Below are 15,715 nucleotides of genomic sequence, written 5' to 3'. Positions count from 1 at the left end.
ATTTCTTCCCAATCAGGAATAGTCAAAGAGGATAACATGCAGTCCCTTTCTTTGTTTTTGGTTAAAGAAATCCGTATAACCATCCTCACCCCCAAATTTTCTTGTGTCTTATTTCTCTCTTTTCATCTGCCCCTTTGGAATTTTTCTAGAACTTCATACAATGTACAAATAACCGAAGTCTCCTGGACCAGGTTAAGCAGGGTAGTAAATGGTGGCATATCTGGAAGATCGTAAAGCATAACGAGAACAACAACAACAGTGCAAAGAACATGTCCTAAAGCCTCCTTTTCCTCTTCTGAATCCCTAGAAATTTATTAATTCAAGAGCTACCCACTGAACACAAACTATGTACCAAGCACTGCTCTGAGCATAGGTCTAGAGTGATGAATAAAGCAGACAAAAATCTTGGCCTTCAAAGAGCTTACATTTCTACTGAAAAAGAATCAAGATAAAAATAAGAACAGTGTAGAGTATGATAGAGATAAATACTAAGAATAAATACTGTGATGAAAACAAAAGCAGGCAAAAGAGAGGAAGGAGTGTGTGTTGGTAATTTGAGATTTGATAGCCAGAGCCATCACCCCTGAGAAAGTGGCATTGGAGTGTCAGTATAGCTCAGGTAAGGAATCTAGCAGAGGAGGAATGTGGTGAGGGGAGCATAGATGAAGTCAGGACTTTAGCATCTTATAGCCCATTTACTGTCCCTTAAACAGGAAGCCATTTTTTAAGGCATTCACTGAAATGATAGAAATGATACATTCTACTTTTTCTAGGGGAAAGGAAAAACAAAAACAAAAACAACCAATAATTAACTGGAAAAGAAGATCAGAACCTATGTAGATTCTCTGCAAGAGAGATTAAAGGGTAAGATTAAAGAGATTCATCACAGCTTTGATGCCAGAGAGTTAAAAAATAAAGGACAAGCTTCAGGACTTTGCTAAGTGCAGGGAACTACTGGCAGGCTTGAGAGCAGCCAACATGTTAGACCTCCATAGTGAGAGTCACACGGGTCAACCCATCTGTACGCCTGTCCCCATCCCTGGCAAAAATCACTCAGCTGAGCTATCTCCAAGCCAGAGGAAACAAGGTTGGGCAACTGGGTGTGTAAAGTAAGGTGTCAAGAGTTGGTAGAAATGTAATAGGCATAATAAATGTGGATGAACTAAATTAAAAGTACACTCTCAGACTTGCTAAAAAAGAAAATGTAAAATAAAATACTTTTTAAAGAAATAAATACAGTAAAATAACATAGGAGTTTGAAAATAAAAATTACAGGGATTAGAGAAGAACACAAAACTTTAGATGCTAGAAACAAAACCCGGTAATAAGAATGTTAATTTCAGAAAAAGTAAGATTTAAGACGGTGATTGAAATGATGAAGAGGGATATTTTGTATACTTAAGAAGATAAAATAGGAAGCTGTAAAATTCATGAAACGCAATACATCTAGCAACAGGGCTTTGAAATACATAAAGAAAAACTTCTAGAAATACTTGACAAATTCACAATCCCAGATGAAAACTTTAGCATATTTTCCATAGAAAATGACAGCTAACAGAACAGAAATTTCACATCGATGTTTTATTAAATAGAAAACAGAATAAACATTCTTTTATGAACTATATGGAACATTCACAAAAACTATCCACAAATTGAGTCCAAGTATAATTTGCCCAGTTCAGATTAATTGATCATAACTCAAAAAAATTAGAAATTAGCTTCAAAAGGAAGACCTTCTAGAGGGGCTAGGGCAGGGTAAAGGAAATTTGACTTACAGAATTAGAAAGAAATGAAACTTTTAGTTTTATGAGGAAATATAAATATAAATTACTCTTTAAGAGGAAGTGGAAGTGACAGCACCATAGTATATTAAAAACTGTGGGTTGTAGCCCAAAATGTAATTAAAAGATTTTGTTCCCTTGAAAATATAAAAATGCAACAAGAAATAAAAAAAATCTTTTTAAATGGGCTGAGTTTCCAGAAATTTTAATTAAGCAACAACAAACCCAATGCCATATGAAATGACTGAATTAAACCGAAACTTAATAAAACAGAAACAATATATAATACACTTTATCAATAGTACCAACAGATAGTTTATTTTTTCAAAGATGAATCTAGCAAATCTAAAGAAAAACTAGAGATGAATATCTAACTTAGGAATAAGAAGAGTAAAAACTCTGTTTTTATCAATAAAATTTGAAAATCTAAAACAGGCAATTTTAAGGCAATTATAATTACCAATATTGTCTCAAGGAGGAATACAAATCTAAATAGAGAAAAAGACTAGAGAAGAAACTGAAAAAAATCATCATATATCCCTCAAAGAGGAGAAACTTCCTAGATTTATTCTAGAAAATGAAAAACAATGAACATTTCTCTTTTCATCTAACTAGGATTCCATAAGTGACATAAATAAGATAATGAGCACACATTAAAATGAAACTGTAGGTCATCATCTTTTACAAATATAGTTAAAGTATCCTCCATGAGAAACTAACAATAAGATTTAGTAATGTAGTAATAAAAAATACCATCTTGTGCCCCATTAGGATTTATCTCAAAATTGAAAGGTTAGAATTTATCAGTAAACTTGTCATATGGGCATATTAAAAAGAAAAAGGAATTATATGTGGTCATATTAATAGATACACAAAAGAAAAAAAACTTGTGACATTTAATAACTACTTCTACCCACATATCTTAGCAAATAAGAAATACATGGAAAGTTCTCTAACTTGATTAAAATTATCTGCCAAAAACATACAGCAACCTGCATAGACAAGAACAAAGGGTTGAAAATATTCCCATTACAGTCCTTGGATAAGCAAGGAAAGACTAGTCTGCATTCCCTTGGAGATGCTAGCCTAAACAATAAGATGTACAACAATAATAACAAAAACCAAAAGGAGCAATAAATATTGTAGTACACAGAACATTATTTGCAGTCATTATTATGATTTACATCAAGGATTAGCAAACATTTTCTATGAAGGGTCAAATATGAAGTATTTTAGCCTTTGAGAGACAGAAGATACTTGTTACAACCACTTAGCTCTGCCCATATGAAATATAACATGACAGAACTGAGACCTATCATACTTGTATCAGAACAAAATGAAAATGTGCTTAATTTATTTGTTTAAAATACCTTCAGGTTGACTCATAAGGAAAATCCAGTTCTCGGTGTTATATAAGAGAAAAAGAAACAATTTGACTCAGAAAAGTTGAAACAAAAGCCTAGAAGAGGGATTACAGCAGAGGTTACGGTCTAAATATCACAAGGTAGAATTTAAGCAAAAGAGCATCAAATGAGACAAGGAAGTCATATAGTGGCACAGGACAATGGTTTATTAAGTTCAAAGATTCTGTAGGTCAGGAATTCTGAGAGAGGACAGTGGGAAGGACTTATCTCTGTTCTTTAATATCTGCGGCCTCAGTAGAAGACTTGAGGTCTAGGAACTAAAATCACCTGAGAATTCACATAATGCTAAGCTTGGTGGTTGATGTTGGTTATCAGCTGGGGACCTCAATTCCTCTCCATGTGGGGTCCATGTGGTCTTCCTTTAAATGCAAGTTTGGGCTTTCTCATAGCATAATGGCTGAGTTCAAATGCCAAAAATTTCCCAAGAGTGAGTAAGAGCCAGACAGAAGCCATATTGTCTTTTATGACCTGTATTTTAGAATTCATGTAGCATTACTTTAACTGTCTACTGTTCATCAAGGTAGTCACCCAAATTCCTACCCAGGTTTAAGGGAAGGAAAAATGGATTCTGCCTCTTGATGGGGAGTAGCAAAGTTCTAGAGGAGCATGTGAGACTAGAAATACTGCTTTGATCATTTTGGCAAATATAGCCCTCCATAATGATATACTGAGTTATAAATTTTAATGAATTTTAGGAAGTAGAGGAAATATAAAAACTCTCAGGTCACCGGTTGATGAAACTAAAAGTTGGTAACAAAAGCAGACTGCAAAAAGCCCTTCTGCTCAGAAACTTCGTAATACTCTTAAATCTCAAGTCAAAGATAACATACAAGCTCAAATTGTAGAATAGCTGGAGAAATATGATAATGAAGTCACTACCGGTCAGAAGCTATGATATAGATCTAAGGCCATTCTAAGAAGAAAACTGTATGTATATTTAAGTACATATATTAAAAGCAAAAGAATGCAAAAGATAAATGAAGCATCTGACTCAGAAAACACTCAGCTAAGTAAACCAAAGGAAAGCAGAAGGGATTAATTATTAAAGCTAAAAACAGATATAAATAAATTATAAAACAGAAGTATAATAAATAATTGAAGAGCTGATTTTTTAAAAAACAAAATCAAGGAAAATTAAAGAAAATACAAACATTCAAAATATAAAATGAGAAGTCACAGAAGAGAAAATTAAAAGAATCGTAAGAAGTAACTTTGTTGAATTTTGTGCAAGTATCTAAAAATCTAGATCAAGTGGATAATTTTTTAAGAAAATGAATTCTCTAAACTGACTCCAGAAGAGATAGAAAGTTGAAATATTGATTTTCATAGGCAAATAAAGTACATAAAGACTCTCACAACCCTGCACCAAACTGAAGTCCAGGTGGTTTTACATGGAAGTTTTACCAAACTTTAGAATAAAAGGTGATTTTGTTAAGAAGATGATTCTGTTAAATGTTTAACAACTGGGTCTATGCAAATGATGATGATGATGATAATGATGAGGAGGATAATAATAAAAAATAAAAATGCCTTGATCTATAGTGTTTGCCACAGTTCTGTGGCATCAATATTTCTATCACGACTGATTCCAAGATATCTACATGATATCACTCATTGTGGTGGTGGAAATAGATGTGCACAGTTGACTCTTGTGAGTTGGTGTAAGCCAGTTCCTGCATACCACAGGGTTGATTCCAAAGCTATTTAAACTTTTTGAGAGCATAGATAAGGAAGTACTTCTAAATTCTTTTTATGAAGTGCATAAAGTATTTACAGAGAAATTGACAAGGATTACAGAGAAAATAACTACAGTACTCATCTCAGCTATGCATATAGGTACAAAAGTCCTAAATAAAGTAATTCTAAATAACATCCAGTAGCATACACAGCACAGTAAAACATCATGGTCAACTGAGATTTATTCCAAGTATGCAATGAAATTTCAATATTTAAGTATCCATTTATTCCATCTTTTTAATAGTTCTAAAGATGAAATCAATAATTCCATAGATGCAGAGCTTTGCCAAATTCAATAATGAATCTTGGTAAAAAGCATATAAAAATAGATGTATATGTCCTTAATGTGATAAAACACATCCATCTCAGTCAAGCCAATGTCAAACTTAATGGGCAAACATAATAAGTATTTTTATTAATGTGAGGACAAGACAAGTTATCTGTTACTACCACTATTATTTAATGTTTTACTGGAAATACTAACCAATGTAATTAGACAGGAGAAATGAAAACAGAAAGCATATGGTCAAACTGTCATGCTTAAAGATGATTTGGTTTGACAATTGGAAACTCAAGAGAGCCAACTAAAAGACTTAACAAGAGAATTCAGTGATGAAGTAAAACAGAAGGTAATATACAATTAGTAGAACAAAAACCAGTTGGATAAAAAACAACAACAACGACAAACAAACCCAAAAAATAAAAAACAACCACTTGGAGAATATTTTGAATGAAAGACACCATTTGAAGAAGCAACATAAAAGAAAATAAGTTGGAAATACTATAATCATATATTAACAAAAACATATAATATCTTCATGAAGAACACTTTAAAACCCTCTAGGAGGACACAGAAGAAGGCTTGACGTTATGGACAGACCTACCGTATTACAGGAAAACTCAAGACCATAGATATGTCAATGTGGGTTTTTTTTTTGTTGTTGTTGTTCTTATTAAAATATAAATTCTTATGAAACTATAAAACTATCAAAGTTTTTTTTTTCTTTTTAAACGGGAAAAACTGAATCTGAGGTTTAGATGAAAAAGTAAGCAAAAGTAGTATGTGGGATGATTCTAAAAAAGAATTATGATGAGGGGAGAAAATTAGCTCTACGGGATATCAAATACATTCTAAAGCCTCAATAATTAAAGCAATGTGGTACTTGTGCACAGATTGCTAAACGGAGTGATGGAATAGAATAGGAAATTGAGAATTCAGTGTCATGTGGGATTTAGTACATGATAAAAAGGTATCTCAGACTGCCAGAGAAGAGATGGGCTATTCAATATATTGTTCTTGGGGCAAATGTGTAGCTATTTGGAAAAAAAAAAAATTAGATCCATATCTCATACCATACCAGGGCACATTACAAATGGATTAACATTTTAAATGGAAATGAAGAAGAAACCATAAAAGTGCTTAAAGAAAACCAAGAGCTCAGTTTGAAAGCTGTAATTTTAAAAAAGAAAAATTAAAAACATAAAACATTAAAAATTTTAACCTATTAAAAGCCTATTGATTTTATTTTTTTAAAGAACATTTTACATGGAGAGGGAAAGATTTTATGCAAAGTCAAAAGACAGTGAATTTAATATTTGGAAATTATATAACAGGCAATGATAGATTATATATATTTCTGATATATGAGATGTTCATAGGAATCAGTAATAAAATGTTTAACAGCCTAGTGTAAAAACAGAGTAAAAATTGTACTCCTAGAAATAATTGCATATATAAAATGATATATAAACAATAGTATTTATTATTAAGTAGATGTGCTAGCTAATCACTTAAAATTGCAATAGAGCTATCAGTTGTGAAACACTAAATTATGGTGCATCCAATCTGTAGAATACTGTGTAACTCTGTCAAAAGAATTAGGAAGCTCCTATATACTTAATATGTGAGTCTATGCAGTATATATCATTAAGGGAATACCACAAGGTATAGAACAATAGATATTGCATATTATTATTTACGCATGACAGGGTACAATAAGAATCCATGTTTAAAAAAACTCTGAAAGATGGATGATAGTGACTACCTATGGATGGGGTAAACCAGGCACATGGGAAGTCTAAGGTGGAAGAAAGACTGTTCACTGTACTCTTATATATTTTTTAAAAAATACTTAATCATGATTTAAAATAAATTGGATTTTTTAAAGGCTGAAATAAAATTCATATAGCTTATAACCTCAGTTACACGTGTCCAAAGGGTAGTATACAGAAGGATGTTCATTGCAATGTTTTTCTTGCAATGAAAAAGAAATGCAAAGACAAATTATATGTCTATCAGGAAAGGAATTATTAAAATATAGCAAATCATGGTATTGAGTGCTGTATAGGAGTTTTTAAAAAGTTAAGGTAAATTTTTCAAAAAAAAGGTAAATAAGATTTTAACAGAGAATGACTTCAGGACATATTTTTGAACAAAAAAAATTTGAATCTAAAACATTTGTGCACTGTGATAGAATTTATGTATTTAAAAGCTCAAAATCTCTCATACATGCACATACACAGCAACATACACTTATGTGTACAAAGGCATAGAAACAATTATTAAAGTTTGGACACAAAACCCCTACAGTAGTTACTTTTGGAGGAATACCCAGATTGGAGTGGTAAAGAATATAAGAGGGTCAAAAAAACTAGTTTTTTCAGTCTCTGAATTTTTATTAAAATATGTTAATATTTCACTTAAGTAATAGATTAATAAAAATAATAAAAGATACAAAGAGGGCAGGAGCTTTGGGTGATTTGCAACCATTGTGGAGACTTTGAAACTTTGTTTTCCCAAGGACTGTGCTAAAGATACAGTTTCTTTGACAGTGTTCCTTTGCTTCTTCAGATTTAAATAATTCAGTGTTGAGAATCCACAGCAGACTTTCTATACTCTGTTGCAGGATGGGATATTTATAGGAATCAAATATCCTGGTAAATAAAGATACAGAGAAAAAAGTAAAGAGATACCTGCATATATTGCATGGCTCACTGATTTACTAAAAATGGGAAGGAAGATATTAGCATTAATAATAGCTGCTATTTATTGAGTGATTTCTTTAGAGCCAGCACTGTGCTGGTATTTTACATATGTTCGTGGTCTCATTTCATCTTGGAAATACCTCCTGAAGCTGGATATTATCCCCATATTATATATGAGGAAATTGAAGCTTAGTGAGATATTATGTAGTTTACTGAAGGTCCCAGGGCTAAGAAGTGTCCTTTGTGAGGCTCAAAACCAGGTCTAATGCTGAGGTCTGTGTTCTTCCCTCTGTTCTGTGCCCCTCCCCCCCAATAACATATACTTCACAGTAGAACTACACTGAATGAATTTTAATTTTTCTTGATGATCCAAGAAAGCACTTGTAGCTTTTTCAGTATTTCAGGAATCCAGTTAAGAGCATCAATGATCAGAGCCCTAGTGAAGCATGAAAATGATGGTTAATTGGAGCTATCCAGTTGAAAGAAAGCAGACTAACAGTGCATTTACAGAATTTAGTGCTTTTATTATACATAAATAAAGGTATAGCAAAATCACTAGTGTGATTTTTGCATAACCCCTTTGTTATTAATTGATCTGCATATTCTGAAGGCCTTTATTCCCTATATACTGATTTCAAATGGTCAGTCATTATCAGCACCTAAATCAGACTTTGTATCTCTGTTTGTAGACCTATAGACTATAGATATTGTTCACATACATGGATGCAGTTTTCCCCCCTATTGGAATCTCATAGCAAAAGATCTGGTCTCTGTAACCTGAATTAACACAAGCAGAGTTTAGGTTTACTGCACCAATGGCTTCATAGACAACCCCTTTGGTTATAGATTATAAATGTCATTTAGAGAAAGCACAAGATGGCTCCTGAGTGTCTAGTAAACTTCAACAACCACCTGAGAGATACCTCCGTGTGACTGCATAAAATGGAAATAAAGAATGGCAAATAACCCATTGACTATGCACTTTCTCACCCGCTGAGAGCAAAACGCAATCCAATGCAATTTTAGTACTTACATGCCTCTGGGGAAAATAGACCCCTAAAAATCACTGAGTGCAGCACTGGAAAAATTTCTTAAATTTGTGCTATGCTTGGTGTTATAAAACCCAAGGAAGCTTAGGCTTTCTCCTTGAGTAAAATGGACTGGTAATTTTGTTTTGTTATATTATCCACCAAGCATAATGATAATGGGTCACATGCAATTTAGGAAAAAATTAAGTCTAATAAGAAAAATCTCTAATAAATACTAACAGCATCTTATTGGTATTGTCGTTGGTCTAACCTTTCTATTAACATTTGTTTTTCTACATATTAAATGATCTGTAATATGTTGAAAATGAAGAAGATAGTAAAAATTTAAAAAAACCACATTCTTATATACATTGTATAAATGTTTACTTGCCTTTTCCCTTAGGCAAGTGCTAGGTGGTATGGTACAAGGAAGCGGTACTAAGTTATAACAGGAGATTCTTATTTTTTATATGCTAAGCAAGTGAAGTTGCTCAGTGTGGGGGATAGATCCTATCACTAACCAGGAATACTACCAATTTAATGAAAAACAGAGACTGAAGATCAGAATTCAGCCCTAAATAAAGGATGCAATTTCCTCTCAAATCAAACTTACTCTGTGCCATTGAAGGAATATGGAGAAACTTAGGGAAGCTCTGGTATCCAAGCAAAGGTGGTATGTGTGTGTGGGGGTGGGGGGTGGAGTGGGGAAGTGGGTCCTATCCATCATGGGCGGTGTGGTAGAGTGGGATAGGATTAAGGGAAGTATTCAGGAAGCTTTGATTAGATATGTGCTTCTCAAGCCTACAAAAAAATCTCCCCGGGGGGCATCCATCCCATAAAGATGCTTGAGCACCTACCTCCAGGAATTCCTGATGCAGTGGGCCTGGGGTGATACTCTGGCCTCTTTTATTTTCATGAGCTCTTCTGGTGATTCCTCCATGTACAACAATGCGAAGGCCATTATGTTCAATGATATAGACAAGGAAGCTCTTTTCCCAAGTCTTCTCTGCCATCCTCTTAAAAAATCTACAGTTGAAGCAGAGAGGACAGAAACTCAAACAGATAAATGCCATAAATTGTTCCAAGTGCTGTGAAACTTGGGGCCACCAAAGACTGGGTCCCTGGGTGAAGGGTTGCCAAAGTCAGTGTAAGGCTTGAACAAAGGTCCAGCCATGGGTGTAGAGAAGGGGAAGGGGACCTCACAGGAATGGTTTGGAGAAGATTGAATACTTGGATGGTATTCACTAATTAGTTGTAAACAGTGAATAGGAGGCAAGAGCAGGAGGTGACTGTTAGGTTTTTAGCCTGAATAACTGTAGAAGGTAAAGCCATTTTACCCCAAATGACATTTGGGGAGGAACAGATTTGAGGTGACATGTTGAATGTGAGGTTCTTTGCATACAAGTAGAGATGCTCTAAGTCATGGGTCAGTAAACTTTTACTGTAAAGTATCCGATAGTAAGTATTTTAGGCTTTGCAGACCAGGTGGTCCTCATTGTGACTATAAAACTCTGTCGTTGTAGTGTGAAAATATTCTTAGGTAATACATAAGCAAATAAGCATGGCTGAGTTCCATTAAGAAGTTATTTACAAAAGCAGGTGGTGGGGCCAGATTTGTCCTATGGGCTCTAGCTTGCCAGTCCTGCTATAAGTATGATAACAGAGAAATAGACATATTCATTCATTCATTCATTCATTCTTATATGTCCACATACATGGTCTCTTTCTTTTTAAAAAGATTTATTTATTTTATGGAAAGGGTGTGTGCTAATGGGCAGAGATGCAGAGGGAGAGAATCTCAAGTAGACTCCTTGCTGAGCACCGAGCCTGATGTGGGGCTCGATCTCATGACACATGAGACCATGACCTGATCTGAAACCAAGAGTTAGACACTTAACCAACTGAGCCACCCAGCTGCCCCATGGTATCTTTCTGTGTAGCCATAAAATCATATCTATTCTATATAAACACTGCCTTTCATGCTTATTTTGGACAAGTAATTTCAAACTACCTAAAACTTGCTCAGTAATGAGCTATAAAAAAAATTAAATGTGGAAATGTAAATTAAAACCACTAGATACATTTTGTACTTACTGGTTCAGCAAAATTTACAAATCTGGCAGTACCAAGTGCTGGCAAGCTGTAGAGCAACAGAAACTTGTGAGCTGTTCCGGGGGAAGTATGAATTAGCATATCTACTGTGGAGCAAAATTTGTTATTATCTGTTGCATTGGAATAGATGCAAACCCTAAAATTTAGTAATTCTCTTCCTAGGACACTAACCCAGGACAAACTACTGAACATGTTCAAATCAATATGAACTATATTAACGCCATTATCTATAATAGCAAAACAAAAGAAGACGAAAAACTGGAAACAACGCAGATATTTTATTAAATAAAGTTGAGGAACATTCAACATGGATCAGTCCATAAAATAGGGGAGAAAGAAACTCACTGAATGAAATCTATACAAAGTTCAAAAATGCCAATTAAAACAGTATTTTAAAAGGGTCATTTCATAGGTGGCCAAATGAGGGAGAAAACCAAAACTCAAGAGTTCAAGGTTGCATTTACCACTGAGGAGAACAACTGAAGAGGTCTGTTTATTTGTAAGCTTGATGATTGGTACACAGATATTTTTTAAAACTTTGTTCTCAATGCTTTACATGTGATTTGTATCCCTTTGTAATGAAACAAGCATTGCATGATCATGAAAAGGAAGACAAAGCCAAAATCATAGTTATTTTTAAATTTAATTTAATATTTTCAAGATATGCTTAAGATTATTCTCCTCTAAAAAAGAAATGTTAATTTTTACAGACTGCTTATCTGACTTAGGATTTTTGCTAGTCAGGTCCCCTTTCCCAGTGATTAAGGGCCTGCTGGCTTGCAGTGTTTCATCTGAGCAGAAAACAGTGGGGACTAGGGACAACATAGAGGGTCTGGAGGCAAGCTGACATAGCTGGTATAGGGTCATTTGAGTTCGCCAACTTAAGGAGAACAAGCATTATCTTTGGCACAGGACAGAATGTGGTGAACTTCCTCTCTGTCACTCAGCAAATGATTCCCCTGCTGTCTTTGTATATCCCAGTCATCTGGGCTTACAGGGACACTGTGTTGTGGTTTTGTGGTGGAGAAGCTATTGCTACCTAATTTTTAATTTCTTGAAACTCACTTTGTAGTGTCATGATTACAAGGCTTAGAAGAAGATAAACTCTGTGTCCATTCCAAGTATAAATGGGCACTTGAGATGAAACCACCTACTTAATTTCCCCTTGTTGCTGGAGTAGAATCTGAATCCAAACCACAGCACAACCTAGCCCCTAAATCTCTATTAAAAACCACCTCGGGTAGTCTGGCAACACTTTATTTAAAGTCAGCAGAGAATTATAAAGTCAAAAGTGAAAAATGGTACAACAAGAAAGAATCATAAAAAAATACTAGATCAGTTAAATGTAGTCAAAGGCAATTTAGTGTGTTCTGGCACCAGTCCTTATTGATGCAAAGAATGTGATGTGTCAGGGGTCGACAAGAGCATGTAGCAAAAGCGGAATGAAGGCTGCAGCTCCAGGCTTGGTGCTGGAACAGCCACAGGAGGCTGTGAAGGATGCCTCGCCCTCTCACATTTGCACCAGGAATTTCAGGGAGAATATCCTAATTCTCACAGTCTGGACTTTTTTTTTTTTTTTAACGTAGTATATTTTAAAAATTAGAATATTTTCTTTCATGGAGGTAATCTAACCTAGGGGCTGTGTAAATTGGGTCAGACCAGGAATGTAGGTATCCCTTCCCAGTACTTCTTAGTATCCTTGTCTCTTTGGAGTCACTACACTGATCTGCTTTTTCATATCTACATTACAAGCTGTGATAGTTTCTGCTCATCTTCTCCAGCTGCTCTAATTAGTACTAGCTAATCTGATTAATACTAACTATAGCTATGATTATTACAAACACCATGTTCTAGGCATTCTGCATGTATGTTTTCTCAGTTCTCAGTTTTCTCAGTTCTCACAAAAACCTTGTAAGATAGGTCTTAGCACCATACTGATTTTTACAGATGAATACAACTAAGGCTCCGAGATTCAGAACACATTTGAGGTTACACATTGAGTAGCAGAAACAGGACTCACCAAGCCTGACCCCTAGGTGGGTGCTATGCTGGAAGGGTTGCTTCTCTAATCTTATCAGCTGTTGCAGATGGGGACCAATACCTCTAGAGAGCATCTTTGTAATATAGGGTTTTATAGGATGGCCTGAAGAGCTTAAGTCAGAGTCAGCCTGTGTTTGAATTCTGGCTTTGCCATTTCCTGGCTTTGTGATCTTGGGTGAGTTACTTGAATATTCTATCTCTGTAAATTTTATATAATAGCAACACCTTAGTAGCGTTGTTGTAAGGATCATGTGAGTTGATATAAGGGAAGTGTTTTAGAGAGTTTGTGGCTCATAGTAAATACTATATACATGTTATTGTTGATCCTGCTTCTATTATTGTTATCACTGTTGTTACTGTTATTGTTCTTGATGTACATTTATATCTCCTGGAGGCAGGATGCCTTCACTGACAAAAGTGGTTGTGGATGCAGGCGTAAAAGCGAGGTAAGGGAGGCTTGTGGCAGGCCTGTGGGATGGATGGTCTCAGCCAAGCCTCTCAGTACCCTTCCAATCCTACTATGTGTGAGGCCATATCTACTTTGGGTATATCCATTTGTCACAAAGGAAACAGGTTTAGAAGGTCAGATGAAGAAACCAGATTCCTTGGGTGCTTCCACATACAAAATGAGGTTCTGGGGTACCTGTTTTCCTTTCCAATCTACAAATTCACCTCGAGGAGAGGCAGGGGGGAAGGAAATTTGGAGACTTTCTTAGGTTCTAGTAGGTCTTATCAGAGTCTTGGTTGTAGATTTAGGAGGAATGATTGGTTTAATGTAAATGCTTGAGAGGGTCTGAAAGAGATTAGAGAAACCTATTCCAGAGGATAAAGGCAGGACAGGAGGGAACCATTAATCTCATGGACATTCAATTCCCTAAGAACTTTTTTTTGGGAATGACCAGAAACAAGCCAGGCCATATGCTGTCCATTTGCAATCCTCTGAGCTGATTTTTTTTTTTTTTTTCTTCGACAGATCGAGGCCAATGCCATTGCCTCTTTAAAGATGGTTCTTAAACTTGAAAAGGAACTGAAAGGTTGAGACGTACATGCAGAGTCAACACAGATGATTTGATGAAAGTCGTCCTGTCAAACACCAGAGCTCTCCCAGTTGTCAGAAATAGTCCGATGACATGTTCGAAGCTTCCCAGACTGACTTGCATTTTAGTAAATATGACCAATCAGGGAAGACATAGTTATACTGTGGAGAGTTCTAAGATGTGGAGAGAACAAGTTAATTGTTCAGCCTCAACTGAGACCTTTCACTCAAGTCATTAATCACAGTGCACAGCCTACGCTGCTCTCTGGATCCAGACGAAGGCTCATTCCAGGTGCTGGCCATTTGCCTTTCCCTCCAACTGGGCTGATTTATGAACCCAGAGATGTTTTCTGGTTTTTCCAAATTCTTTCCCATTACTTTGTAATAAAGGGGACATGTGATTTCTGGTTTGTTGCAGATCCTCAGTTTTAACATCCTTAATACCAAAGATTTTTTCAATTAGTTTGTGGCCTGCTTTCTGTGATCTGGAGGGTAGAAATGCTGTTCTGTGTTTTGAGTATCAAAGTTAAGACTCTCTTATTTCTTTCCCCTTTGGCTGGAGTTGACGACGCAAAAGTGCTGCATGGGTCTCTGTGCCCACATTCAACATCTCAGTGCAAGTGGAGGCTTAGGAAACCTCAGTGACAGCAGCTCACTGCAGGTGTTAGTTATCCCCATCCCAGTCCAATGCAGCTGGTTCAGGGTACACTATCAGGAGGCCTTCCACATTGGGGCCAGGTCTCTGGTGACATTGTAAGCCAATATCGAAAACTTCAAAAGAGAATGTGAGTGTCAGAGAAGGACATTTGTAGTACTGAGGCTGAACTGGGTGCTGCTGAGTGTTACCTGTTTGAAAGGTAAGCCTGATCTGAGCTGATAAGGAGCCATGGATCCCTTGGGAGTTTTCCCAAGTGGCAGAAATGAGTTACAGAAAAGTAATTGGAAATTGATATTTGACATGTCTCTTGGTTACGTTTTATTCCTGATAACACCAAAGGGTTTGTCCAAGAGTCACTAGTGACTAATACGTGAAATCCTGCAATCCGTTGCTGAAATGCAATCTCTTCTTTGTTGAAAGTAAGCAGCTGCTTTCTGATCCTCTGCTTCCTAACTAGCACTTCAAGTATAGAGACCCATGGGCTTAATTTGGGTGAAATGAGTGGTGAATACAGCCTTTTGATAATTCCCTGAAACAAAGTCATCGCTGGCAATGGAATGCAGTCCTTAATATGTAACTCAATTTAACAGGTACTTGTTCAGAGCCTGCTCTGGGCTCTATATTGTATTGTGTGCTGTGGGACATACAAAATAAATATCAAACATGGCCTTTGCCCTTGAAAAACTTCTAGGGTCTTAGGAAGGATGATGTGTTTATGAAACACATTTTACATGGCAAGATAAGATATCATGTATGTGTCAGAGTGAGTGGAACCTGGAATAAGTATAACAGGGAGTCAGAAAAAAGAGAGTAAGGTAGACTGAAGCTGTCAGGGAAGCTTTATGGATGAGGTGGGATAAAGACACCAATATCTCAAACCCAGAACAATACCTTAAAGAAATTGCAAGGACCAT

General features: G+C 35.7%; 1 protein-coding gene across 3 annotated transcripts in view; it reads left to right on the top strand.

The window, feature by feature from the left end:
* LRMDA (leucine rich melanocyte differentiation associated) overlaps positions 1 to 15,715 on the top strand; it is a 1,047,313-nt gene that overhangs the window by 853,038 nt on the left and 178,560 nt on the right. The window lies entirely within an intron of this gene.

The sequence above is a fragment of the Mustela lutreola genome, chromosome 4 (assembly GCF_030435805.1).
Source record: "Mustela lutreola isolate mMusLut2 chromosome 4, mMusLut2.pri, whole genome shotgun sequence".
Taxonomy (NCBI): Eukaryota; Metazoa; Chordata; class Mammalia; order Carnivora; family Mustelidae; genus Mustela; species Mustela lutreola.
The sequence above is the reverse complement of the archived record's forward strand: the minus strand, read 5'-3'. Positions and strand labels throughout refer to the sequence as shown.